Source organism: Mandrillus leucophaeus, unplaced genomic scaffold, assembly GCF_000951045.1.
Source record: "Mandrillus leucophaeus isolate KB7577 unplaced genomic scaffold, Mleu.le_1.0 Scaffold797, whole genome shotgun sequence".
Lineage (NCBI taxonomy): Eukaryota > Metazoa > Chordata > Mammalia > Primates > Cercopithecidae > Mandrillus > Mandrillus leucophaeus.
Window position 1 is genome coordinate 728,826 of NW_012108663.1, and position 27,218 is coordinate 756,043.

Sequence of the window (27,218 nt, forward strand, 5' to 3'; positions counted from 1 at the left end):
TCCAGGTGAGAGTTGGGATGCTAGGTCCAGAATGGTGGGAGTATTGACAGACAGAGATAAAGAGGGACATGACCAAGATCATATACCTAATAAATGGCAGAACCTAGATTCAGATTGAGGCTCCACAGTTTATGCTCCTTCCCATACCCCAAGCAGTCTCATGGAAATCTAAATTTGCTGATTTAGGGCCTCAAAACCTAGGAAAAATGTCTGAGCAGAGTAATACCATGATAGAAGACAGATGTATTTCTTTATATAAGCTTTGTACTTCAATGACTTGCTATTCCAATGACCATAGACCTCCACTGGAACATGAGCTCCCTGAGGGCAGGAGTCTGAATCATCCAGGATTTCCAGCCCAGAGCCTTGACTCATGGGGGAGGAGTCCCTGAATCAAAACATGACCAAATCAGGTACTGTGCAAGCTCTGGCTGTGCCCAGTTGGGCCCATCCTGGAAAAGCTGCACCACAGCAAAGGCAAGCCACTGCCTATCCAAAAGCCCCTCTCTGCGCAGCACAAACTTCCTGTTAGGGGCAGCAGTAGCCAAAGACAGCAGCCCTGGCCTTGGAATCAGATCCAGGTCCAGCTCCTCTGCTTCCCGGTGGTATGAACTCAGACAAGGAGCTTAACTTCTGTGCATCTCCTTTTCCTCATCTATGAAATGGGCAATGAATACTTCCTACCTCTGAAGGTTATTGTGAAGATCGAATGAAATCACGCAGAGAACATGCTTAATGCACCACCCAGCACATAGTAGGTTCTCAAGAGTCTTCCTCCCTTCATCCAAGATGGGTGAGGAGTTAAGGACCAGGTACCTGAGGTGTCACTAAGCTTGAGGTTCCTGAGGTGTCCCAAGCCCAGTTATGGGAGGTTATCAGCTGAGAGAGGTGAATAAGGAAACAAGCACCTTTCCCTCCCCTTCTCCACCTGTCTTCCACTCCCCCAAACTCCCCCAATCCCGCTGTCTTAAGCATCTGGGAGTCACCTAATTAGAGCTAATTAGCTTCTCTGGCAATAAAACCCCAATGATGGAAAGGCTCTGGAGCTCAGGCCTCTGACAGTAATCATGTTAAGTAGATATTTATTTATCCCTTTATTAAGCAAGCCAACTAGCATGTAATATCTGAGAAGCTGATTTTCAGGACTGGGAGCTGAGTATGTGCTGTCAAGAGTCGAAAGCCCCAGTCGCGGCCAGCCTACTTGGAGCTCTTCCTCTTGGGTGTCTTGTCCTCCCTGACTCCCAAAGGAGCCGGATCACAGGGTGGCAGGGTTGCAAGAGTCACTGGACACATCTGTACAGACTGGAGACTGAAGCCCAGAACAGGAGTAGGAGCATGCCCAAGGTCACAGAGCAGGATGCAAATGATACCTGAGAAAATAGAAGATACGAAGGAGCCCTCTAAAGGGCATCTGCCCTGCACAATGGAGATTCATGGGAAAATGAGATCACCTTTAGCTTTGGAGAGGGTGGATGGTCAGGGAAAGCTTCACAAAGAAGCCGGAACATGCACGTTGACAAGAGGGCATTGGGTGAGAAGGACATTCCTGTAGAGGGAGTGGTGAGGCAGAGAAGTAGGGAAATGTCCAGCATGTTTGAGAAACTGAGTCTGGCCATTTGGTCAGTACCCTGGCAGTGTGAGGGCAGTAGAGTGGGTGGAAAGGTCTCAAAGAGAATGGGGCTGGGGCCAGATGCTGAGGACTGAATGCCAGCTGGCTGAGGTTAGCGTGTGACCACAGGATTGGTCCGCAGCAGGCTAGCAGTAGGCAGTTCAGTCAGAAAGCTGGGCTCTAGTCTAGGGAGGGAGGATAGGAGTCTGGACCATCGACAGAGAACGGATTATGACAGGAACTCTGACAGAGAAGGAGCAGGTTTGTGGAGGAAAGTCGCTACATTATTTATTCATTCATGCCACACTCCCTGGGTGCTCCTATGTGGCAAGCACTGGGCCCTGGAGATGCTCACAGTTGAATTAGGGAGGCCAACATGCATGCTAAGGAAAAATTGACAGCCCAGTGAGATAAGAGCTGTGATGGAAGAGAGGTCCGTAGGAAGGAAGGGAGAGATTCACTTTGCCTGCCACCCTCAGAAACTGCTTCTCAAAGGTGTGGGCAGAAGCCCAGAGAATTGACCAGGGCTTCAGAAGGTATAATTATCTAGTGTCTGCTCAGCACTTTTTGAACTTATACATCACTTCACACACAGTATATTTGTTTTTTAATCGTCCCAATAGCTGTGGGGCAGAGCGTATTAGCCCCATTTTACAGATGGCAGAAACAGAGGTTGAGTTAGTGAAGCAAGAGGTAACATAACAGAGTGGAGACGGCACAGCCTTTGGAATCTGTCAGATCTGAGTTCCAGTCCTAGCTCTACCACTTACTAGTTGGGTGACAGTGAGCAAGAGACTTAACCTCTTGGAGGCTCACTCAGTGTCCTTGCCCATAAAATGGGGATAATGCATACAACTGGATTTATTCAACAAGTTGTCACTAAGCACACGGTAAGTGTCCTTAAACAACTTGCCCAAGGTCACACAGCCAGTCTCAATTCAAACCCAGGCCTTTTGACTCTAAAATCTATTGTATGTGGGAGGTCCTCCCTATCTCTTCAAAGGTGAGAGGAAGGCTAGTGATAAGACTGAACAGGAAGGGTCTTGGCTATACAAGGTGAATAGCCTGCCTTTTCTTACCTCCAAGGGAAGCTAGGAAGAGAAAGGCTCAGCTTACTCAAGTTGACAGCAAGGAGGATGGAGGCTAGACATTTAGGATGATCTTGCTGACAAAGCTGTGAGTCACCAACTGGAAGAACTGTGGCTTTGGGGGCCTGGGAGATCTCTAGCAACAGGAGTAATCCCCATGAGTCTGAGCTGGGGCGAAGAAGCCTCGTCCAGAGGAAGATGGAAAGATGAGATCATCAAGGCTGCAGACTGGAAAGAACCCAAATAGGTCATCTGGTCCACCCCCTGCCTCTGGGCAGAATTGTTCTGGAACCAGACAGATGAGAATTTCTCCTGCTTTTCAAGGTCTCCAGGTGAAGAGAATATTCAGCCTTCCTTGGTCATTCTAGAATAGGTTCTCATAGTTCGCTTCCAGAAAGTTCTTTCTTTTGGCTGACTACCATTTCTCCTGCTACCATTTCAGCTTTTTGTGGTACCATAGGAAGGCTGTTGATCCACTTTGGGTCAGTTGCCCAAATAAGCATGGAGGAATGATGGCATCCCCTGTTTGCTGATGGACAGCCACCAACTCCTACGGGAAGACGAGGTCAGCAGCTAAAACCCCCAACAATGGGTCCCGCTCAGCTCTCTGGGCTCCTCTGCAGTGCATTCCCCCAGGTACCTTATGCCTTGAGCAACACGGTCCATTCCTATTTCCCAGACAAGCTCTGCATGACCCCCCCTCCATGTCTTTGTCATGCTCTCCCTTCCTCCTAGACTGCAAGGGCTTTCTCACTGGTTTTCAGCCTATTGGAGTCCAACCCATCCTTCAAGACTCAGTCAAAGCTCACTTCCTCAAGGGAAACCTTCCCTCCTTTTTCCAGCTAGAGAAAATCATTCCCTCCTTCGTTTCTATTTTGTGTTTATTTCACTTTGCCTGATGTCAGAAGTAGTACTGGTTTGTGAGCCAAAAATGGCTGAATGTTGGCAATTTCATATGGTTCAACCCAAATTGTTTGTCTGTCTGCTTCCGTTTGTAGACAGCAGGGACTGCATTGTACTCATCTCTGTGTACCCCTCCACACCCGTCTCTTTTCCTCTCTCATGCCTAAGTGCCTGGAATGCTGCCTTGTGCACCAAAGGAGCCAAAGCATGTTTATTGAATTTGTTGAATAGTGATTATAATAAAATGATAATATTTAGATGGGCCTTTACAGAAGTCCACTCACACATTTTGTCTGTTAATCCTCATAACCACTCTGAAATGAAAGCCCTTTTATTTCCCCATTTAAAAAATGGGGACACTGAGATGTGATGAAGTTAGTTGTCTAGGGTCACACAGCCACTGTGGCTGAGGATCCCTGCCCTTATCAAATATGGGTGAGCTTGGCCTGAACCTTGAGAGAATCCAAAGGCTTCCCCAGGATTTCCATACCACACAGACAGTTTGCTGCCTGGGATTTTGCCTTCTTCAGTCTGCCCAGAGGCCCACAACCTTCACTACTTGCCTCAAGCCTTCCTTGAGGAGAATGACTAACTGGTGATTGGGGGAGTGGGGGTTATAAGGCGGGGATCACTTGGCAGTATGAAGGCTCTTCCACCATTTTGTCAACTGCATTTCCTCTTGCTTCCCTCCTGGCCTTTCTAGAATAACAAATAAGCCTTCAATCAGGGCACCTCTGGGCTCTGGAGGCTCGGGGTCTAGCCCAAAGCAGGGTTACCAAAGCCACTTCCCAACGAAGGTGGTCTCCACGCAAGTTCGCCTCCAAGCAGCTAAGGGAGTCATATTTTCTTTCTATCCCAGTGTTTCCCCAAAGTATAGTGCTCATATTGCTGGTGTTGAGGGAATTTTAAGTGGCACATAAATAAAGATTTGTATGTTGATAGTGATAAATTCATTTAAAGGTTTATTAGGAAAGGAATACAACCAGCACACCAACAAATGATTTCATAGATATCATTGCTTAGTATGACACTAAGGTAAGTATGTATGAAAGGTCTTTTTTTCAGAAATGAGTCCATTTAAAGAGAAACAACAGCTGAATGATGGAACAGTGGTGCGACTCTGGCAAAAATCATGCTGATGGGATGTGAACAACTAACATTTGGTAGCACTGTGCTCCTCTCATGTTCCTGGACCAACGCAGCCACAGGGCAGCCCTGGGAGGGTTTCTGGGAGCTTTGTGTGGAGGGGATCTACACATGTAGTAGAGGTGGGGCAGCCTGGGGGAGGAGGACTTGTGGACTCAAGTGGAACTTGCTAGCTATCTCAGCCCAACCTCTTTCTAGAAAGCTCCTTTCCTGCTTGAAGACCGAATGTATTCTCTAAGAGGGGCTAGACTTTACTCACTTCTGTATTCCCAGCACCTAGCAGAGGGCCTGGCACATAGTAAGTGCTCAACAAATATTCATGAAGTGAATATACGAGTTTTGACTTCCTCATTCCTCAGGTACAGTGAGAAAAGTAATTCCTACTGAAAAAGTTGTGAGGATTAATTGAAGTGAAATACCTCAAAGCTTGCTTCATTGGGCCAAGCAGATAGTCAGTCCTCAATCAGTGGGCGGTGTTATTATTGTTGCAGCGATTGTGAGGAAAGAGTATGAGCTGAGCCTCAGACAAGGCAAGGCTCAAGGCTCATAAGGAGCTCTTGGTGAGGCCCTAACACCTTGGCTTGCAGCGGAGACTACAGCCTTGCTAGGCCTGTACACACACTCCTGTCCTCATTCACACTGAAGGGGACCAGAAGCACTCATCTGCTTGCACCTCCTGCTGAAGGTGAGGCCTGGATTTCCTCTCCAAGAGCTCCCTCCTCAGAGTCTGATCCAAGCACCAGAGCCAAGCTGGCCCAGGCCTGCGGTTTCCCAGGCACCTGAGGGTCATCCCTGTGGCCCCCTCCCCCGCCAGATCCTCCAGCAGGGTTTGAGTTCCTCCACCACATGGCCTGCTGGGCAGGCCTGGTATTGGTATGGAGCAAAGGGCAATGGATTTCAGGCTCCACTGAGGGAGACCCTGGAGGAAGGAGGAGGGGGAGGAGTGAAAGGCCCCCCCACACCCGGGGAGCGGGGGCAATGCCAGCAGACCTGCCTCAGAGGTCGGAAAACCCCCTGCAGCCTGAGGAGCACAAGAGGGGTCTGTTTCTGTGGCTAATGCAACAGATCCTTCTTGGGGTGTGAGGTCTGGCTGTTTCAGGGCATGCAGAACCTGAGAGGGGGCAGCTCCCACAGAGAAAGGGGCTGTGTGCAACTGTTTACAGGTACCTCTCATTACAGACACAGGCAGGGACCCAGAATGTTAGAGCTGGTCCAGTGGTTCCCAACCCTGGCTGCATCTGAACCACCCCAGGGGCATGTTAAAGATACAGACTTACAGGCCCAGAATCCCCAGGAGGAGGGGTAGTTCTGGAGTAGTTGCGATTCTGCCAAATTTGTAAATTACTGCTACAGTTCACTCTTTCTAAAAAAGATTGAGATATAATTCACATACTATAAAATTCATACTTTTAAAGTGTACAATTCCAGAGTTTTAGTATGTGCAAGCATTATCACTATCTGATTCCAGAGCATTTCATCACCCTAAAAAGAAACCCCATATCCATTAGCAGTCACTCTCCAGCCCCCTTTTCCCCCAACCTATACCAACCACTGATCTGTTTTCTGTCTCAATGGATTTGCCTATTCTGGACACTTCATATAAATGGAATCATAAAATATGTGCCCTTTTGTATCTGGCTTCTTTCAGTTAGCATAAAGTTTTCAAGGTTCATCCATGTTATAGCCTGGATCAGTACTTCATTCCTTTTTATTGTTGAGTGGTATTCCATTGTATGGATATACAGCATTTTGTCTATTCATTAACCAGTTGCTGGCCTTTTGGGTCATTTCCACCTTTTGACTATTATGAACAATGCTGTCGTGAACCTTCATGTACAAGTTTTAGCATGAACTTGTGCTTTCATTTCTCTTGGGTATATACCTAGAAGTGAAATTGCTTGGTCGTATTGCCATTCTATGTTTAATATTTTGAGGAAATGACAGATCATTTTCTACAGTGGCTGCATCATTTTTGTATTTCCACCAGCAATGCAGGAGGGTTCCCATTTCTCTACATCCTTACCAACACTTGTTACTTTCTGAGTTAAAAAAAATTTATTCTAGCCATGGTAGTGGGTGTGATGTGGTACCTCCTTGTGGTTTTGATTCGCGTTTCCTTAATGACTATGATGTTGAGCATCTTCTCGTGTGCTAATGGAAATTTGCATATCTTCTTTGGAGAAATTATTTGTCCAAATTTCTCTTGCACATTTAAAAACATTTGGGTTGTCTTTTTATTCTTGGGTTGTAAGAGTCCTTTATACATTCTGAACACTAAATCCTTATTAGATATATGATTGGCAAATATTTTCACCCATTCTGTGGATTATCTGTTAACTTTTCTTGATCTATAGTTCACTCTTAACCCCCTTTTTGCAGATGAAGAAACTGAGGCTTAGAGAAAAATGTGGCTTGCCTGAAGTCACATTCAGTGAGAGTCAGTGGCAGAAAGCTCTTTCTACTTAGCCATACTGGGGGTATAGGGAAGTGGGCTGGGAGGGTGGAGCAAATCAGCAGCATGGATAAGTCAAACCAGGGCCTAGTCTACCAACTATTTCTCTTTGCTTTTGGTATGCACGCTCCCATTTTGGTAGATGGCTTCTCTTGATCATTATGTCCTACCCAAGCCACTCCTAACATTACATTCCTTTCCTGATAGTCCATCAACAGTTGGTTAGAGAAAGTAGCCCAGGATTAAACCCTTCCTGGGCATAATCTACATGAGGATGATGAAAAAATCATGCCAGTGTGCATTCACAAGTTGTTCTGTGGTGCACGATGGTCCATGGAGGGCTAAGAAAGGAACTAGAGTACTGGAACCCTTGCCTGGGTTCAGGGACAATGAGGAGCCCCATGTATCAAACCACCCTTTTGCGGTGTGAATAAGTCTTTGTGTTCAGGACTACATCTTTCACATTTCAACCTCAAAGCGAGAGAAGTCTTTTCCTTTTTGGCTTCTTCATGTCAAACATCAGCCAAGCTAATGTTAAACCCATGATGAAAATTAGCCAAAATTTACACACGAATATATATACATCCTGGCTTGGACAGCAGGCAAGGACAATTAGGCAATTTTAGAAATTATCTCTTTGCTTACACCTCAATTATGAGAGTTCACTCCAATTTTAGGTAATTCCCAACATTTGAACAATTATCAAGTTTCTTTGTTGTTGCTTGTATGATAACTTACTTAGATAGCTTAAGAAGGTGGCAGGTCTTGTGGTGTGTTCATATATAAATTGAAAGTGAATTCAGTTATGCTTTAAATTTACTTGAAAATTTCATGGCATTCAATTGCTCCTTCTACAAGTGTTGATTGAGGAGTTCGTGGGTGCAGTGCCTTATGCTAGATGCCAGGACCACCTTAATTTACCTTTTTAGGCCTTAGTTTCTCCCTTTGTAAAATGTAGGGATGGGTGAAATCAGGGTTTGTTAAACTTTATTTTTTGGTGGCATATTTTCTCTAGGCAAAATCTCATCTGGAACTCTAATAAAAATGACAGACTGAGTAGAGCTGTTTTGGGATGGGGGGCCTCCCCTTAAATACGCCACACCCATACCTAGCTGTCCCAGGACCTCTCTGATTTTTTTTTTCAGAGCAGAGATAGAGAGGGACTGAGGCCAGCAGGACCCTACCCTTGATGCTGCAGAAAGCAGCATCCATGTTGCTGGGCCTGTTCTCAGCTCTTTTTCACTGCTACCTCCTGCTGGATTGGGGGAAAGTCTGGGTTGGAGCCTGCTTAGAGGTGACACTACATCACAGAGCTGAGCATCTTCTGCTTCCTCCTCCCACACTGAGCCTCCTCCCCCACTGAGCCTCCTCCTCTCTCCTACTCTCTCCATCAGTCCAGTATTTCTGGAGGCCTAAGCAGATTTCAGACAAAAGAAGCTCTAGGCCCAGTCTACCTCCTCCGTCTCCCCAAGCCAGAGGGAGCTTGGAGCCCTTTTGCCCTCTCCTACACAGAGGGAGACTCCACCAGAGAAGGCCAGGAGCTTCGGGAGGATGTAGGCTGAGTACTCCAGATTTCTGGGGCCTACTGTTGGTTCCCTCTCTCCTCATTGCCTGTGAAGGAGCACAAGGAATTTCACCCCAAAATATGGCTCCCTGGTATAAGGAGTATTTTGAATTAAAGGTCTTTAGACATCAACAGGCACTGGATGAGACGTTTCCCCCATCTACATAAAAACCGGACAGACCCTCCAAGGAGAACAATCTTTTTCCCTTCCCTGTTATCTCATTATCTATTGCAGAAAAGAAAACAAAAAATGTAACCACACCTGAACAGATCCTTTCACAGAATAATGTGTCTCTCAGGATCGTTCAAATTCCAAAGAGAACTGTTTACACGTTAATCTGTTCCCTGATTCAGTCATTCTCATTGGTAATCATTTATTGCTCCTCAGCAGAATTCCTCTTCTCCCCCTTCCCATAACCTGTTTGCCACGATCCAAGTCCCCATTCTTTGTGTAACCTCAAGATGGTATCTAAGCTTCTGCCCCCGACTGGGGGCGTGGGTAATCACTCCACGATTCTCCCTGTGCACATGTTAATACATTTGTATGCCTTTTCTCTGATTAATCTGCCTTTTGTGAGTTGATTTTTCAGCGAAACTTCCGAGGGCGAAGGGGAAATTTTCCCTTGGTCCCTACACTTGCTTCAGCCAGAGCAGGTTCAAAAGGGGCTCCAGAAGGGAACCGGGTATGGAGGGGACTTTAACTGGAGACAGAGGTCACCTGCCTCATATTGCTCCCTACGAGGCTTGAAGAGAAATGCCCACAGCCTGCAGCATACGGCTGAACAGGCGGGGTTGGGGGTAGGAAGCAGGAAGAGGCTAGAAGCAGGGGGTAAGAACTAAAGAAAGAAAGCAGGCATGGGGGAGGGGTGGATCCCATTTTCCCGGTATTCAGAGGGGCTAGTCAGCAGCTGATGGGTCTCCAGGCAGTGGTGTACGGATGGGGCCAGAGCCTATTCTCAGGGTCCAGGTGGCCAACTGACTTGGAGGACTGCCTGGCTCTCATATCCACACTCTCCCTTCAGCCCACAAAAAGGGAACTCCCGAGCTAGTGCCCATTTCCCCAGCCCATCAGGAGGAGGGGGTGGCTGGGGAATATTCTACCATTTTCCAGATGGAGAAAAGTGAGGCCCAGGGAGGGGAAAAGTCTGGCCGTTGGCAACAAAGTCTGCAGCAAGAGCCATTGCCAGCCTCACGGACTGAGCCCCAGGGCAGGGGTGGTGAGGGCGGTCAGAGGGTGGGAGGGGTGGGGTGGGGTGTGAGGTTGAGCTGAGCCGGCTGGGATTCTAACCACCAGCTCTTTATTTAGCTTTGGGTCTGAAGCAGCTAAACGAATGCAAATGAAATTCCGCCAAGTGAAAAGGGTTTCTCTGGTGAGACTCCTCCGTTGCCAGCCCAGAAGCCAGGTATGCGAGGACCCACCCCAGGGAACATTGGCATAGAGCCCAGGCAGCCACTGGGTGGCGCTGTCTCTCCATCCAAGTGTTTAGGCGGGTTTCAGATGCCAGGGCAAAGAAGTCACCCCCATTCATGCCCCATCCTGCCAGGCCCTTAACAAAGGCGCCTGGGTTAGGGCAGGGAAAACCAGTTTTGACAAAACTCCATGTCTCCTCTGGCACGTGGGTGGGAAATGGAGGGTCCAGACTGGCAGGGCTTAAGAAACCCAGAGGAAGGGACAGGCAGTTGATTGGGGCCCCTGGGGGCCGCCCCGTTTCTCAACCACTCTTGGAGCTGAGAAGCTCCAGGTGTTTGAGCCTAGAGATGAGGGAAAACAATTCTCCCCATTTCATCGGCGAACACACTGAGGCCCGGAGTTAAAGGATCCAAAGATAAGCTTTTGAGCAGCCTAGGAAGCACCCTTTCCCAAAACTTACGTTTCAAAGTGAGTCCCTTTTTGCCTGGGCCACAGCGGCGACACGGAGAAGGGGGCTTTAGAAATGCTAATACCATGCGTGAGTGACAGTGCGAGGACAATGGAGAAGGGCGCTGTGAATGGGGCCGCCGAGGCCTGGGAGCCGGGCTCCCCACGTGGGAGCCGGGTGGGGGAGGGGCGGGAGGGGAGAAACCGGTCCCAGCCAAGGAGCTCGGAGTCTGGGCTAATTGGAAGGGGCTGCAGCTCTGGGGGCAGGAAGGGGGAGGGGATTACCTGCGGGTCGGCCGCGGAGGGGCGGGGCTCCGAGGAGGTAAGGGGGCCCTGCCGGCATTGGGAGTGGGCGCCGGAAGAACCTTGGACCTGCTGACCTGAAGACCCCGAGAAAAGAAGGCGGGGAAGCTGAGGGGTCTGGATAAGGCCAGAATTAAGGAAGGCAACAGCAGGTGACTTGGAATAGTGTGAAGGGGGCCCGAGAGCCCGTTCCCTCATTCGTTCATGCCGCATCAAAAGGTGGTTAAGAGGCTGCTCTTCAGTCACACTGCTGGAAGTCTTTTCGGGCTCCCTCGCTTATTCACCATGTGCTCTCCAGCATCAGTCACATTGGAATAAGAGCACCTGCCTCACGGGATCCTTGGGACGATGGAAAGAAACAGCGCGGGTAAAGTACTTAAGAAAGTGCATAACAAGCGGTCAGTAATGGTGAGGGTTTTTTTTGTTGTTTGTTTTTGTTTTTGTTTTGTTTTCTTTTTTTTTTGAGGTGGAGTCTCTCTTTGTCGCCCAGGCTGAAGTGCAGTGGTGTGATCTCTGCTCACTGCAACCTCTGCCTCCTGGGTTCAAGCAATTTTTCTGCGTCAGCCTCCCGAGTAGCTGGGATTACAGGCATGCACCACCACGCTCCGCTAAGTTTTTTGTATTTTTAGTAGAGACGGGGTGTCAACATTTGGCCAGGCTGGTCTTGAACTCCTGACCTCATGATCCGCCCACCTCAGCCTCCCAAAGTGCTGGGATTACAGGCGTGAGCCACCGTGCCCGGCCGTTTTTGTTTTTGTTTTTTTTTTTTTTTGAGACAGAGTCTTGCTCTGTCAACCAGGCTGAAAGTGCAGTGGCAGGATCTCAGCTCACTGCAACCTCTGCCTCCTGGGTTCAGGCGATTCTCCTGCCTCAGCCTCCCGAGTAACTGGGATTACAGGTGCCTGCCAACATGCCCAGTTAATTTTTGTATTTTTAGTAGAGACAGGGTTTCATCATGTTGGCCAACGGTCTCGAACCCCTGACCTCAAGCGATCCACCTGCCTTGGCCTCCCAAAGTGCTAGGATTACAATTGTGAGCCACTGCACCCGGCCAGTGGTGAGCTCTTTTCTTTCTTTTTCTTTTTTCTTTTTCTTTCTCTCTTTCTTTCTTTTTTTTTTTGGATGGAGTCTCGCTCTGTCGCCCAGGCTGGAGTGCAGTGGCACGATCTCGGCTCACTGCAAGCTCCGCCTCCCGGGTTAATGCTATTCTCCCACCTCAGCCTCCCGAGTAGCTGGGACTACAGGCACCTGCCACCTCACTTGGCTAATTTTTTGTATTTTTAGTAGAGACGGGGTTTCACCGTGTTAGCCAGGATGGTCTTGATCTCTGACCTCGTGATCCACCCATGTCGGCCTCCCAAAGTGCTGGGATTACAGGTGTGAACCACCGCGCCTGGCCAGTGGTGAGCTCTTACTATGAATTTGGTAAATAGTGATTCATGCCAACTGTGAGCCCTGGGCTTGGCTTGCTCATCTGTGGTTCAGAGGTTGGTGCCCTACCCTGTGAGGCTGGCTACGCTGAGGGAAAGAAGAAGGGGCTCCACCTGGACACCAGGCTCTGGTCTGTGGAAAAACCAGAGGCCTGATGTGTGGGCCGCAGAGCCTGGGGGCCTGTGTGGGAGGGTCCCTGGGATGGTGCTGGCCCTTGGGGTCTAGGGAAGTAGGGCTCCCTTTGGGCCTCCTGGAAAGATGCAACAGCCCCAGGAGTGGTTGTGTAGTGAGGGGCATCCCAGTCAGCCCCTGGGGGCCCACCGTCAAACTCAAGCTCCTCTAGTAGAGTCAGTCAGAAGGCAAGAGAAGAGGTCCCATCCAAACTCTACAACAGTCACCTCCAACTCCAACTGTACCTGGCAACCCATTTGGGGAATGACAGAAAAATATCACAACATATGTTTTATTTATTTTTACCTCATCTTTTAACAGTTTTGACGTTCAGCATGCCATTTGTGATATACCTAATCAATTAGTAAAGTAATGCATGTATAATAATAGCAACCCATGTACACTTACTGTGTCCCAGATACCACATGCATTAACTCACAAGATCCTCACAACACCTTATGGCCGTAAGTAGTATTACCAGCTCCACTTTCCATAGCATGTGGAAAGAGATGGAGTCACCTGCCCAAGCAAAAAGCCAGCATGCAAACTCACACAGGCCAGGCCCAAAGTCTGTGTTCTTAACCACTATTATGTATAAACAAATTTCTGTGAATGTGTTGAGTTGGTGTGCTCAAAATGCTCTAGTGATAAGAGTTCATGATTTTAAAAGTTTGGTGACTGTTGCCCTGTCACCAAACTCGAGGGCAGCAGCTCCAGAAGGATCCTTAAAGATGCTCATGGCGTGGACAGAAACACTAAAGCATGGCGAAGGACAGGACTTTGTCCTAGATCACACAGCAAGTACATGACAACACCGGGCCACTAATCTGGATGTTCTGCCTCCCATAATGAAAATTAACAAGTGCTGGGTTGCTCCCACATTCCCTGTCTCCTCCCCTCCCCTCCCCACACTTCCCCTCCCCGACACTTCCCCAGAATTCTCTTCCTGCTTCTCCTGTCTTCCTGACCCCCAAATGCAGGCAGAGGGTGCATTCTGGCTTACAAGGGTGGCTTTCCGGACTTTGGCCAGAATCCTCCCAGTAACCCCTTGGCCCAAGCCCAGGACGGCCACTGTCCTGTGGGAAAGGAGGCCGGGAGGGCAGGCCTTGAACAACTGGCATGAAAGCGGGCAATGACCATGGACAGAGGCAGCTGAGGAAGCAGGGGGCTCTAAATCTCCAGGATCTCCATCAGCCGCATTCAGAAGTGGAGAGAGAGATGCATAAAGAATAGATATGGAGCAAAGAGATGCATAAATAGACCTATAGTTACTTAGATATAGAGGCGTTTAGATATATAGATAGATATAGAGATACAGAGCTATGGAAATTTATAAATGCATAGATAGATAGTTACATAGTCATAGAGATTACAACATAGACACATGCAAATTCTTCAGATTAGAAACATTCTTATGTAAAAGCCTTGTTAGAAAGCTTGGCTATGTAAAGTAATGCAGGATTCTCTCCTTTGGGCTGGAAAGGTGTGTCACCCAGTACACAGGGAATCACAGAATCAGCTCCTCTCTTAGGCTCTGAAGCTGTCTAGTCTCATTTCCATGCAATCCTGGGCCCTCCCGCTCCACCACCAGGCTGTCAGCCAGCCTCTCTTGCCGCTCTTACTCCATCCCTCTGTGAAGAGCCCTGATGACTATCAAGTCCTTCCCTGGATTGAGCTGAGTGCTACCTCTGCGTGGCTGCCACCTGTGGATCACACCTCTGTACCCTGGGGCCACCAGACCCTAGTCTGCCCTCTCTACCCAGTGGCAACTCTTTAGATGTATGAGGTCAGAGACCATCTCCCCCAGAGCCCTCTCTTGGCTTTTCCCACCTGGGTGCCTCTGGGGCCCCATTGAAAGCTCTCTCTGACGAAAGGCACAACCGAGGAGAAGCGTGGTGGCCTGAGCCAGGCATGTTCCAAGGCCTTGACCAATGCAACTGACACAGCTGCCCTTGGGGGCCACTCCTTCGCTTTTGAAGCAACAGAAACCTCAACACTGCTGGGCTGGAGACAAAGGAGAATGAAGTCCAGGGAATAGTTCTCTGTCTCCAACTTTGTCCCTGCCTCTGGTTTGATGTCTCTGGCCCTTTTTCTATGTATCTATCTCTCTTTCTCTGTCATTGCTCTTGTGCTGCCTCCCCCACCCCCACTTTTCTTTTCTCCTTGTATCTTTCTTCCTCTCTTTCTCTCCACCCCAAAGCCATGTCTTGAATTTGCTCTTGGCCTTTTTGTTTGTCTTTAACTTCAAGAACTTGCATAGGTATTTTGTTGAAGAGAGCTGACCAGAGGTCAACATCGCATGGGGCTGTAGCAATTGCAACAAAGAAACACAGAGAAGGACATGGGGATAGAATTGTCCCACCCTCCTTTCACTGGCCCTGTTACAGCATCCCTCATGGTTGTCCATCCAGCCTCCACTTCCAAACCTCTGGGAACGGGGGTATCGATAGGCCCTGACTCAGCCGCCCCCTTGCAGAACAGCTCAAACTGACAGGAGGTCCTTTCTAGAAGTGGACTAAAATTGCTATTTCTGAGACTTCCACCCACAAGTCTTAACTGTGGTCCTTGGGATCATCCAGGTCACCCTAGCTCCCTCTGCCCTTTGGCAGTCCTTCAGAGGTCTCCCCAAAGAATTAAGGTCCTTTTCTGCCTGCATTCTCTCAATGTGGGCTCTCAGGAGAGAATGAGAGGCCCTCCAACACATCGTAATTGCACTGCATCCTGAAGAGGGCATCCCCATGCTAAACCAAATTGGGGAGGGAGTTGGCAGGAGCATCAGAAATATTCCAGGGAGGGGCTACTGGTCAGAAATGATGTCCCACCAGGTCACGTTCGTGGACCTCAGTCTGAGATAAGGTGAGGGAATGGAAACTGGCCCAGCCTGAGGACATAGGGAAAGTAGGCAGGCAGCTGGAAAGAAGGCCAGGGCAGGAGGCAGGCTGGCCCGACCCTGCCTGAGACCCAAACCCATGACAGGAGACCTCAGGTGCCCAGGGAACTGGGCAGCCAAGAGCCAGAGAGCAGAGAGGCCTGCTCTGGGGGCACATTCAGGACTGGATGCCCTCTAAGAAGAGAGGCACAGAGCATTGAGTCAGCCCTTTCAGCCCAGCGCCCAGGAGTAGCAAGAGTGCTTTTCAGCCACACACTCCCTAGAGAGCAGGCACGAAGTCTTGAGATCCTGCCAGCCTGGGCTCTTCAGCTTGCACCAAACTAGGACGGCCCAGCCTAGCCTGGCCAGACCAGTTCTGCATCTGCCCCTCAACTTCCATCAGAGCTGGCACCCTTGCAACTCCCAGCAGATTCCACCCAGGCACTGGCCTCAAGTGCTCCCAAACTCCTTGGGGTGGTAGGGGTCTCTCTATGCTTCAAGCCCTTAAGGGGAGATTTCTGGTCTCCCTGGAATGATTCCCAGAAGCCAACCAGGATCCTTCATGCTGCAGCTGTTGCTCTGGCCCTACCGTCAGTGGATTTTGCTGTTTACTGCACATTTAGTGAGTGTCTTACTTCTCCGTGCCAGGCCCTGTGCTAAGCTTTTTGCATACATATCACAGATGAAAGAGTTAACACCATGTGCCCCACCAGAAGTCCTGCCCACTCTCTGGCATCCCTCTATACCTCTCAGGCAGCAGGAATCATATTCCCTAAGGCAGCACTTGGCAAAAAGGGGCCTGCTCTGCCCAGCTGGCCACATGTCCCTTTACTTTCCCTCCCCTCTCGGTTCCTCAAGCAAGTGTCGGGAAACAGGATCCAAGGAGAAAACAGGCACCTGTTCCTGACAGGACCCCTCTTCCCTGCCCCAGCCTCTGGGCCTCCTGGTGCCCCTAGGGACTGATGGGAAAGAAAGGCCTTAAAGGCACTGGGAACCTCCTCCTAGTTTCTATTTGGCCTGCCGCATTTGGTCAACCCTGTCAAAGAGAGGAGATGCAGTAGAATGTAGCAGTTAATAGCACAGAGACCAGGCCAGATGGCCCAGGCTGGGCCACATAATAGATTTGCAAGTCTGTTTATCCCATCTATAAAATGGGCATCATAATTGTATCTACTTCACTGGGTTGTTTTGAGGGTTGAGTTAATATATGTAAAATATTCAGAATAGCATCTGAGGTGTAGTAAATAAACAAATAATTGTTAAATAAATTCAGCCCCTGTCCCCTAGGATCTCCCCAACTCCTACCCTCCGAGTTGCCCCAGTTTTTGCTCTATCTCATTAATCTCCCTGGACAAATATATGAACTCTGCCCTTGCTTCCTACCCTGGCCCCCTCTATCATTGTCCCTTAGTCCTCTGAGGCTAGACCCTAGCCCAGATGCTCAGCTACCCTCTGGAGATGCTGAAAGGCCTGCATGGGAATGGGTCTTCCTCTACCTGCAGCTCAGTGGGGGCCTCCCCTGGGAGGCCTCTTGCCTCTGTCTCCCCAGAGTGGGGCAGCTGCTCTGCCTCTTTAAGGCCCTAACTAGGTCATCGCCCAGCTGAACACCCCCTCACATTCCCCTCACACTAAACAATCTGATCTGATCGCTGGTGATGAGGTCAATTTCACATGGCTTTGTTCCTGCAGTGAGCTTGTCACGACCAATCATTTCCAAGCGAGGAGCCCATAATCCCGTGCTGGCTCTCTCACCCCCAGAGGCCATGGCCCCTTTCTTGCTCACCAATGTGAGGTCCCCAAGGGCCGGCTCAGCACGAGTTTCCTCATGGCCTTTGCATGCCCTCCCGCTCTTCCTGGCTTGAGTGGGAGAGAGTCTGGGTTGGGGTCAATGATGGGGCTGCCAAGAGGGGACATAGTGGGTGCCAGGTAATCTGGGGAGAAGCCAGTCTCCAGGGATGGAGGTGGGTGGCTGAGGCAAGGGAACAGTGGTGGCATCCATTCTTGGGCCTTTGATCCACGCAGCTTGGGGAATGAGTCCTTACTCTGGGGTGACCCAGGATGGAACCTCTGTCCTGGGGACAGGGAGAAAGGGTCAGGGGCTTGTAAGAGATTCTGAACATAGACACCCCCCCCACCAATCCCCCTTGCATGGCCCTTGCATAGAATAGTGGAAGCCAGTGGGGGGCACATGGGCTCACATGCCAGGTACCTGCGGGCCACGACGAGAGGCAAAGGCATACTTCTGGGAATGAAGACGAGGATTTCATTTCTGGTGCCACTGTTAAGTAGCTGTGTCCAAGTCCCTTTTTCCTGAGCCTGAGATTCTCCGGATGCACCATAAGAGTGCTGCGCCGAGAGCAAGCCATTGCTTCCTTTTGGTTTGAAGTATTCTTGAAGCTTTGTGGCAGGAGAGTTGGAATGTGGAGAGGAAAGGCATGGAATGGACATTTTGCTGCCTCTCTGTTTCCCCAGAGGGGCTTGGGCCCCACAGAGTCAGTGTCAGTTATGTTTGTTTTTGGTGGGGATAAAAAACATCATGCCAGAGGAAAGAGCTTTTCTTCCTGCTTCTGCATCCTTCTTGCAAGACAGGACTCATCCCATCTGCCTAAGCCCTGAGGAATGGACAGTGAGAACAAGGGAGAGCGTGTGCCTGACTGGGCCCTGCCTAGGGATGCTGGCTTCTGAGTGGGGAACTGGGTGGGGAAGGGAGCACCAAAGCAGTGGGGGCAGCTTGCTGGACATCTGGGCCCCAGGTGAATCCTGCAGCTAAGAGGGAAGAGGGAAGGGAGTGTGCCAGACTCTAGACAGGGAGCTTTTGCTATCTCATCCCATCTTATTTAGCCCTCACATCGCCATAGTGAGAATGGGCTGTCCCTGCATTTTACAGATGAAGACATGAAGGCTGGTCTCAGGAGTGAGGGAGGAGAATCAGGTGGGCTGAACAGGGCTCCAGGTCAGGTTTAGAACATAGCAGTGGCAAGAAACTTCTCTTCAGAGAGCTGATGTCTGGGAAAGCAGGACCTAAAGGCCTGGCCTAGCCTGAGCCTCCAGTCACGGTGTCATGGAAAGCATATAAGCTTTGGAATCACACAGACCTGGGTCCTAGTCGTAGTCTGCCATTTTGCTGTGTGACTTTGGGCAAGCCACTTGCCTGTCTGAGCCTAAATTTCCTCCTCAGTTCAGTGGAGGTAAATGAGCTTGACTTCACAGGGCAGTCGGGAGGATTCAGTGAGATGACGGATGCACATATAATAGATGCCAAGTAAGCGTTCTTTGTTCTTTGTTCTTTTTTTTTTTTTTTTTTTTTTTTGAGACAGGGCCTCAGTCTGTCACCCAGACTGGAGTGCAGTGGCGCCATCTCGGCTCACTGTGACCTCTGCTGCTCAGGTGATCCTCCCACCTAAGCCTCCCGAGTAGCTGGGACTACAGGCACACACCACCACGCCCACTAATGTTTGTATTTTTGGTAGAGACAGGATTTCACCATGTTGTCTGGGCTGGTCTGAACTCCTGACCTTAAGTGATCCACCCACTTCAGTCTCCCAAAGTGCTGGGACTACAGGTGTGAGCCACCGTGCCCAGTGTAAGTATTCTTTCTTTACCTCTAAATAAATCACAGACCCAATCTCTTCCCCACACCTCCACTGCAGCCATCCTTGTCCAGGTCACTCTCACCTCTCGCCTGGATCAGCAGCAGCCTTTTCTCAGCTTCCCTGCTTCTAGGCTTGTCCCTTCCCAACTGTTAGTCACGCAAAAGCTGAATGATTTGTGGCAGTCCTAAGTCAGTCATGTTACTGCCCTCCTCACAACCCTCCCAAGGCTTCTGATGTCACTCAGAGGAAAATGTGAAGGCCTTACCTATGGTCTACAAGGCTCTCCACAGTGGTCCCTGCTGACACCGCTGGCCTCATCTGGGATCACTTTCCCCTTACTCACTCTGTTCCAATTACACTCATCTCTTCTGTGCCCTGAACCTACAAGCTGGTTCCTGCCTCAGGGCCTTTGCATTGCTGTTCTGTCTGTCTGGAACATACTTGCTCCACTTCTCATGGCCAGGTCCTTCATGTCATACACATTTGAGCTCAGATGTCAATTCCTTACAGGATCTTTCCTTTCCAAAAGTTTCTTGGTTCCAAGTCCTCGTCATCTGAGAATTCTTCCTGTTGTCTTACCTGCATCTGTGCTATAGTCATTTAACCTCACTCCCATGACCCCTGTCCTCATAAAATGTCCCTTTAAGAACTCATTACTCGGCCAAGTGTGCTGGCTCATGCCTGTAATTCCTGCACTTTGGGAGGCTGAGGTGGGTGGATCACCTGAGGTCAGGAGTTCGAGACCAGCCTGGCCAATATGGTGAAACCCTGTCTCTACAAAAAATTAGCCAGGTGTGGTGGCAGGTGTCTGTAATCTCAGCTATTCGGGAGGCTGAGGCAGGAGAATTACTTGAACCTGGGAGACAGAGGTTGCAGTGAGCTGAGATCACGCCACTGCACTCCAGCCTGGGCGACAGAGCAAGACCCTGTCACAAAAAACAAACAACAACAAAAACAGAACTCATTACTCAATTTTTGAGGCCCTCAAAACTTAGGAATCTACTTGGGCTCTACTGGATAAGGCCCCCAGATACACTGTGAGCTCCCTGGGGGGCCTGGTAGGGAAGGGAAATGGTAGTTTATTGGGGTCCCGACTAGTGTTCACATGCTATCATTTACTTCTTGAGACAGCCATGTAAGGTAGGGATTCCTACCCCATCATACAATGAAGAAACTGAGAGTCAGAACAGTTGACTTAACCAAGATCACATAGCTGGTTGCATGGTGGTCTTGTGATTCCAGGGCCGGTTTTCTGTCCACCACATTAAAACAGACCCCTTGCCACTTACACAGCAGAAGTATTTCCAGGGGTCCCACAGTAACCTTCTTTGAGTGCTTACTGAATACCTTTAAAGTCACATCTTAGCTCTAAGAGGCTCCACCCTCCCTCAGCCCCTCACTTTCATTTCTTCCACTGAAAGGAGCCCCCAGCTGTGCTGGCCCGTTTCTGTGTGGCCTTGGGGGAAGAGATTCCACCTGCCTCACTGTCCCCCGTACTGACCACCCTGATGCTACTGCCCAAAATGCCCCAGGGCATCTCCTCTGAGCTAGGTGCTCCAGGCTAGCCATAGAGGACCACAGAGAGCATAGACCCACAGCATACCCTGATACCAGGAGAGGGTGACACACTAAGCCCCTGGGAGTGCAGATCTTGGAGATTGTTGCCTTCACAGAGTAGGTCAGTATTTGGACTGGGACCTGTATGATGACTGGGGACCTATTACATGGAGATGGAGCAGAGGCTGAGGGACAAGCACAGGCAAAGGCCTGGAGGTGGGAAGAACAGAGTAAGCAACTGAGTGTGGCAGGAGCTCAGGGCTGAGGAAGGAGAGGACAATTAGGGTCAGGCCTCCTCTCAGCACCCCAGCCACCTTGGGCTGCTGCCAGCCAGTCATTCTGCCCAGTTCCCCATGGACAAAGTGGGCAGGCAGGCCTACTGGGCCACTGTGTGCCGAGTCATGACAGCTAAACTCATGAGAGCCAGGACCCAGGGGCTGCTGGCTGTAAGGCTTTGGGGGATTTGGACCTGCACATTTTGACAAACAAAAGATCCTGCTGTGGTGGGAAGGGCCAGCACCTGAGGATCAGCTTGAGTCTGGGCACTTGGGCCAGGAAGAAGTGGAGGCACGACCCTTGTTGAAAGTAGACAGCTCTCACCCTTAGCAAGAGACGACTCCCACTGTTCAGGCTCACCGCAGCCTGATAAATGAGAAAGCAGCGTCTGCACTTGGGGAGAAGTGAGTGGCATAGGAGAAAGGTGGGTCCAGGGAGGGTAGGCCAGATGAACTAGGAGCCAAACTCCTTACTGACCGTCCTCTCTGCCCATGGTGGACCAGAGAGAGGAAAGGGACCCTAGGATTCAGAATGTCTTGAGAACCTACCATAGGCCAGGCTGGGAGCTTTACATGTACATTCTCACAGAATTCTCATGACAGCACTACGGTCTAGGTGTTGTTCTCCCCATTGTACAGAAGGAAAACCAAGGTACAGAATGAGCAAGGGTCCTGCCTGAGGCCACTCAGCAAGTCAGTGTGGCAGTAAGGCTTCAGTTCAGGCTTGGGGCTCCCTGCCTAGTGCTCTTCTTCCCGTAGCCCCTGGCATGGGGAGTCCTCAAATCTCCCAACATCCTTCAAGACGCCAGCTTGTCTAGCCCTGTATTTGTACAGAGAGGGGCAGAAGTTTGGCCAGGAACATACAGCTGGCTGAGAAGAAGAGGCCCCGAGGTTCCCTACCCAGCCTGTGGCAGCTGGAGGGAGACGGTGAGTCGTGGAGCAGGGAGGGAGGGTGGGCTTGCTCACCTGAAACGTTTCAATTACATTCTCATAAAGTATAAATGTATGACTATAAAGAAAGACTTGCTCGCACATGCTTTTGGCAGCCTCCGTGCAAAGAGATAGCAGAGAGCTCAAAAGATCTAATTGCTTATGTAATCTCCGTTGAATTTGGTCTATCGGGAAATATCTCTTGGAAGTGTTTATCGCATCCCATGTTATAAATAGCCAAGCTCGACTCTCCTCCATGCCTTCCTGAGGCTGCCTGGGGGCTGGGCTGGCAGACGTCAGGAGGGAGGAGCCAGATCCTCTGGGGAGGAAGGGGCACCTGCCCTGGCAGGTGGCTCTTGGAGGCAAGCAGGGAGGGTACTGACCTTCAGTGTGCACAGAATCAGAGCAGGCTACTATTTTGCCCAATCCCCGCCTCATCCCAAGGAGGGGGGTCTTGGCATTTCCATGCCCCCTGGCATCCCTTCATTTAAAAGCAGCAGCCCTCCTCTTGCCTATGAACATCTAGCTTAAGAAATGCGACAAGGGAAAGCTGGAAAATGAGAAAATATCCTTGGAAATTACACCAATATTATCATCCCCATTTTGCTGATGGGGAGACTGAGGCTCAGGGAGGCAGCAGGCACCAGTATGTGGTGGTGCTAGAACCAGGTCTGTCTGACCTCACATCTTGGCTTTTTGCAGCATGACCAAGGGCCACCCTGCTGGCGATGCAGGGTTTTGCTAACTTTCCCCTGGGAGGAACGTAAAGTGGCAACTTGGCAGGATGTGGCCTTTTCACATACACACCACCACCCTTCACTTCTGCAGTCTCAGTGATCTCTGGCCACACCAGGCCTGATCTGCTCAGTTGTCACAACCCAGGGAGCCCTGTCTCTTCCCTCTGCCAAGCCCCCTCCTCTACCACTCTTGAGGTCCCAGCTCCAGGCCTGCCTCTTCCAGGAAGCCTTGCCTGAGATTTATGGCCATCAGTTGCCTGGCCCACCTTGGTTGTGGTCTAGGCCCCTCACCTGCCTGTGGAGCTCCCTCATTACCTATCTCAGTTTCCTGTGGCTTCTGTAACAATGACCACAAACTTAGTGGCTAAAGACAACAAAAATGTATTCTCTCACGGATCTGGAGGCTAGACGTCTAAAGCCAGTATCACTGGGCCAAAATCAAGGTGTTGATGGGGCCATGCTCCTTCCAGAGGCTGTAGGGGAGAACCTGGTCCTTGTCTTTTCCAGCTTCTGTGGCTGCCGGCATTCCTTGGCTTGTAGCCACTTCACTCCAATCTCTGCCTTTAGGGTCACGTGGTCTTTTCTTTTTCTGTCTATGTCAAGTCTCCTCTGCCTCCCTCTTATGTGATTGCATTTAGAAACCCTTAACTTGATCACATCTGCCAAGATCATTTTTCCTAATTAGGTAACTTTTACAGGTTCCAGGGATTAGGACCTGATATCTTTGGGGGATATTATTCAGCCTACTACATTGCCTTAAGGGTCTCCCTGGTCTTCCTTTTTGTGAGACTAGAAACTTCCAGAAGGCAGAGGCAGTAGATGATGTCTCTGAATGTTCTTCGCATGATCCCCTATGTCACTTGGAGCCTCCAACAATCTTCAGGAAAGGTTGACTGACTGAGTGATTGGCATCTTGCCCCTTCTCCCATCGGTCAACCGTCAACTTCTAGATGTACTTGGTGTTTTCTTCAGGCTCCTGGGGCCACATGGTAGCATAGAGGAGGCTGATTTCTGGCCTCCAGGCATCTGTCAAGGTCTCCGGATGAATTTGCAGACAAGTGCCTCATGGCACATGTGCGGACATGGCTATTCACTGATCAAATTTGGAGCCTGGGTCCAACTGTGGGCAGGAGGAGCACATCTCATTGGCTTTCAGAGTCTGTTTTCAAAAGCATTCCCATTCCTGACAGACTAGAAGGAGGGGCTGAAGCTTACAAAGGAAATATGACAGGGAGAAATGTTAGGTCTTGCTCTTGAATCCAGTCCTCAAATGTAGGCTGGCAAGGGGGAACCAGGTGAGAGGGCAAGGAGCAGAGCTGAGGAGGTGACTGTCATATGCATGGTCTGACCAAATACATCCATGGAACCTTCAGCTGCATCTGTAGGCAGTATAGAAGTGAAGTTTCAAGAACAAGGAGGTGACAGACTGCCCTGGAATATGGTGTCAGCTCTGTGTGCCACGTATTAAGGGTACCAGAGTCACACTGGAGCATGACCAGGGAGGCAAAAGCATGCCGTGGAGAAAGCGGGGGCCCTGGTCTCAGGAGGAACAGTTGAAGGAAGTGGAGTTGTTTTGCTTGGAGAAGACTCGGGGGTTATGGCTATGGTGATGCTTCAGACCTCTAAGAGGCTGCTGGAGGGCAGAGGGAGAAGGCAGAGCTTAGGTGGCCCCCAGAGGCAGCACTGTGACCAATGGATGGAAACCACAAAGAGACAGAGTTCAGCTAAGTTGAATAAAGCAACTTTTGGGCCGGGCACTGTGGCTCACGCCTGTAATCCCAGCACTTTGAGAGGTCGAGGCAGGTGGATCACCTGAGGTCAGGAGTTTGACACCAGCCTGACCAACATGGTGAAACCCCGTCTGTACTAAAAATACAAAAATTAGCTGGGAGTGGTGGTGGGCGTCTGTAGTCCCAGCTACTCAGGAGGCTGAGACAGGAGAATGGCCTGAACCCAGGAGGCAGAGGTTGCAGTGAGCCGAGATTGCGCCATGCACTCCAGCCTGGGCAACAGAGCAAGACTCCATCTCAAAGAGAAAGAAAGACAAAAAAAAAAAAAAAAAAAAAAAAAGGAAGCAACTTTCTTAGAGTTAGGCCTGTCCTGAAATGATCTCTGTCCTGAGAGGGAATAAGCTCCCTGCTTCGGGAAGTGGGAAAGGAGAGGCTGGGCAAGCATTTGGCTGAAACATGGTAGACGGGACTTGAACATCTGAATGAGGATTTGATCAGAGCAGGCAGCTCTCTGGAAGCTTGGGATGGCCTTCTGTCCATAGAGCCTCTCACTTCTTGAGGCCTCATCTGGGAGGCCTTTCCTTACTCTCCCTGCTGGTCCCCTCACCCCACCCTCCACAGACATAATTTTCCCTCCTCAGAAGACTGAAAGCACTGACCACATTGTATCCAAGCAAATTCTTTAGGCTTTGTCTCCTGCATGAGACTGAAGTCCTCTAGAACAGAGAGAGGACTTCTTCAGCTGTGGATCCACTCTTTACCTTTCCCCACACATTGCCCGGTGTCTGGGCCACAGGAGCCAGAAGAGAAGAAAGAGAAGAGTGCTAAGGCACAGTGGGCGGGGAGAGGGCTCACTCGCCAGCCAGGAGTCTTTGGAAACTGCACGTTGACACAGATTCAGATACAGTGGAAGTGCGTCCTAGATGAAGGTGGGGTGAGTGAAGGTGACCTCTCAGAGTTCTTTCAGGCCTCAGAACGCTCTCATGAATGCCAACCCAGGTTTCTGGCCTTTCCTTTTCTTCTTTGCATCATTCTGAGAGAGTTCCCCTAGCCCAGGCTTCTGTTCCCAAGGGGCTTTTCCTCTCTACTGGCCCCTCTGACTCACTCCAAGCTCCCTCCAGATGGGCTCCATCGTCCTTGAAATCCCCAGCTGGGCCCACCAGCTGGACCTTCTCAGGAGTGAGGCCCGAGGAAGGTGCAGAGCCCACCCAGCAGGCTAGAGGGAGAACAGCTGCCTTTGGGGTAAGAGGGCTAGGGGGTGAGGTTCCCCCATAAGCAATCTGTGTTGGAAACAGAGAAGCTCAGTATAGGAATGGAGGTGGGGGTGGCTTTTTTGGTTACCGAAAAACATGCCAGGCCCAAGGTGGTCATTCTCTTCTGCAGCTCTGTTGATTAGCTCCATGCCCACTTAAACGCTTCATGTATGTCATGGTCCACATGCATGCCCGGAAGCCCGAGGGTCTGTTTTGGGGGTATGACCTTTGGCAGGCCCTGCCCCTCCCTCACCCTGGCCCTCACTCAGGCATCACTTCAAAAATGTTAGCAGTGCCTGTTTATGTAGCGAATGACACTGGACTGGACAGAACCCAGCATCACTATCTGTCCTTATGTGTATTATTGGTTTGTTTACTTGTTCACTGACTACCCCCTGGACTGGAAGCTTCCTGGAGGCATGGATCTCTGTTTCGCTCATCACTGCACTCCTAGTGCCCAACTCAGTGCCCCACACAGAGTAAGCATTCAATCAATATTTGCTAAATCAGTAGATGAATGGTAAAAGCTACAAATAGCCCCTTCAGAAAATGTCACATCCCCCTACGGTTTTGCCTACAATTCTAGGGGAATCTCAGACCCCAGAAACCTGTCTCTCAGATACCCAACAGATCCATGGTCCCGTTAGGAGACCCAGAAAGACCCAAGAGAGTAGCACATGTTTATCGTCTTATGCACTGTGTGAAAACAGGTTGTTATGGGCCTAGTCAGGAATAGGAATGGGCATAATCATGGAGTCAGAGGTGTGAGGATGTCTCTAGGCTTGGCTGGGACATAGCAGCCCTGAACCACAGAGCTGCCAGAAGCAACAGGCTCTCTCTGCTGAGGCTGTGGGCTTACCTCATGGTAAGAAGCCAGTGAGAATACAGGGGCTTCTTGCTGGCTTGCTGTCCCGCCCCCAGTGCATGAAATGGATCCTTTGGTTGAGACCTCAGCATCTTGGGCTTTGGGCCAGTGGCATTCAGTGGCCCTGAGTCTGCAACCTTGGAGGATTCCTGAGCACACAGAGATGAAGAATAGCTCCTGGGTCATGGGCCATCCCTTGGTGAATCCAGGCCAGCATCTTCCTCTACCCTCTGCCTGCCCTCACACCCACCCCAACAGCTCTCAGTCCTCACCAGCTTCAACAGGGATCCAGGTCCTTGCCCTGCCTGTTTACCAGGCCTGTGGTGGGTAGGCAAGCGCTTTGGATATGTTAAAGAGCTGTGCCCAGAGAGTGATTTTTGCTATCACTTCAGGTGCTGTGTTGCAGCCCTCTCTCTGTGGGGGGACAGACATCCTCTGGGGTATGCCACGCCACAGGGAGGCTCTTTGCAAGAATGGAAAAAAATAGGAGTTGGGAGTCAGCCTGGTCTGAGTTCAAACCCTGTCTCTGCCACTTTCAAGCTGTGTAACTTTGGGAAAGTCACTTGATTTATCTGAGCCTCTGTTTTCTCATCTGTAAAATAGGGATGAAAATACATACTCTTCAGGGCTGATGCAAGGATTCAAGGAGATAATGTATATGGAGCACTTCCACAGGGTCTGTCACTTACTGGGTTTTCAATAGACAGTAGTTCTCTTTGGTAGTTAATATTGGCAAGGGCTACTATAGAAAGTGTGGTCCCTGGACCAGCAGTGTCAGCACTACCTGGGAGCTTGTTAGAAGTGCAGGGTCTCTAGCCCCACCCTAGATCTGCTGAATCAGAAACTGCATTTTAATGAGATCCCCAGGTGAGTCCTAGGCACGA

At 50.1% G+C, this 27,218-nt stretch overlaps 1 long non-coding RNA gene across 1 annotated transcript in view; it reads right to left on the reverse strand.

The window, feature by feature from the left end:
• Positions 1-22,848: 22,848 nt before the first annotated feature.
• LOC105529970 overlaps positions 22,849-27,218 on the reverse strand; it is a 29,861-nt gene continuing 25,491 nt past the window's right edge. Inside the window, exon 5 of the long non-coding RNA XR_001004589.1 lies at positions 22,849-24,512. This is a non-coding gene — a long non-coding RNA (uncharacterized LOC105529970). The remainder of the gene's footprint in view (positions 24,513-27,218) is intronic.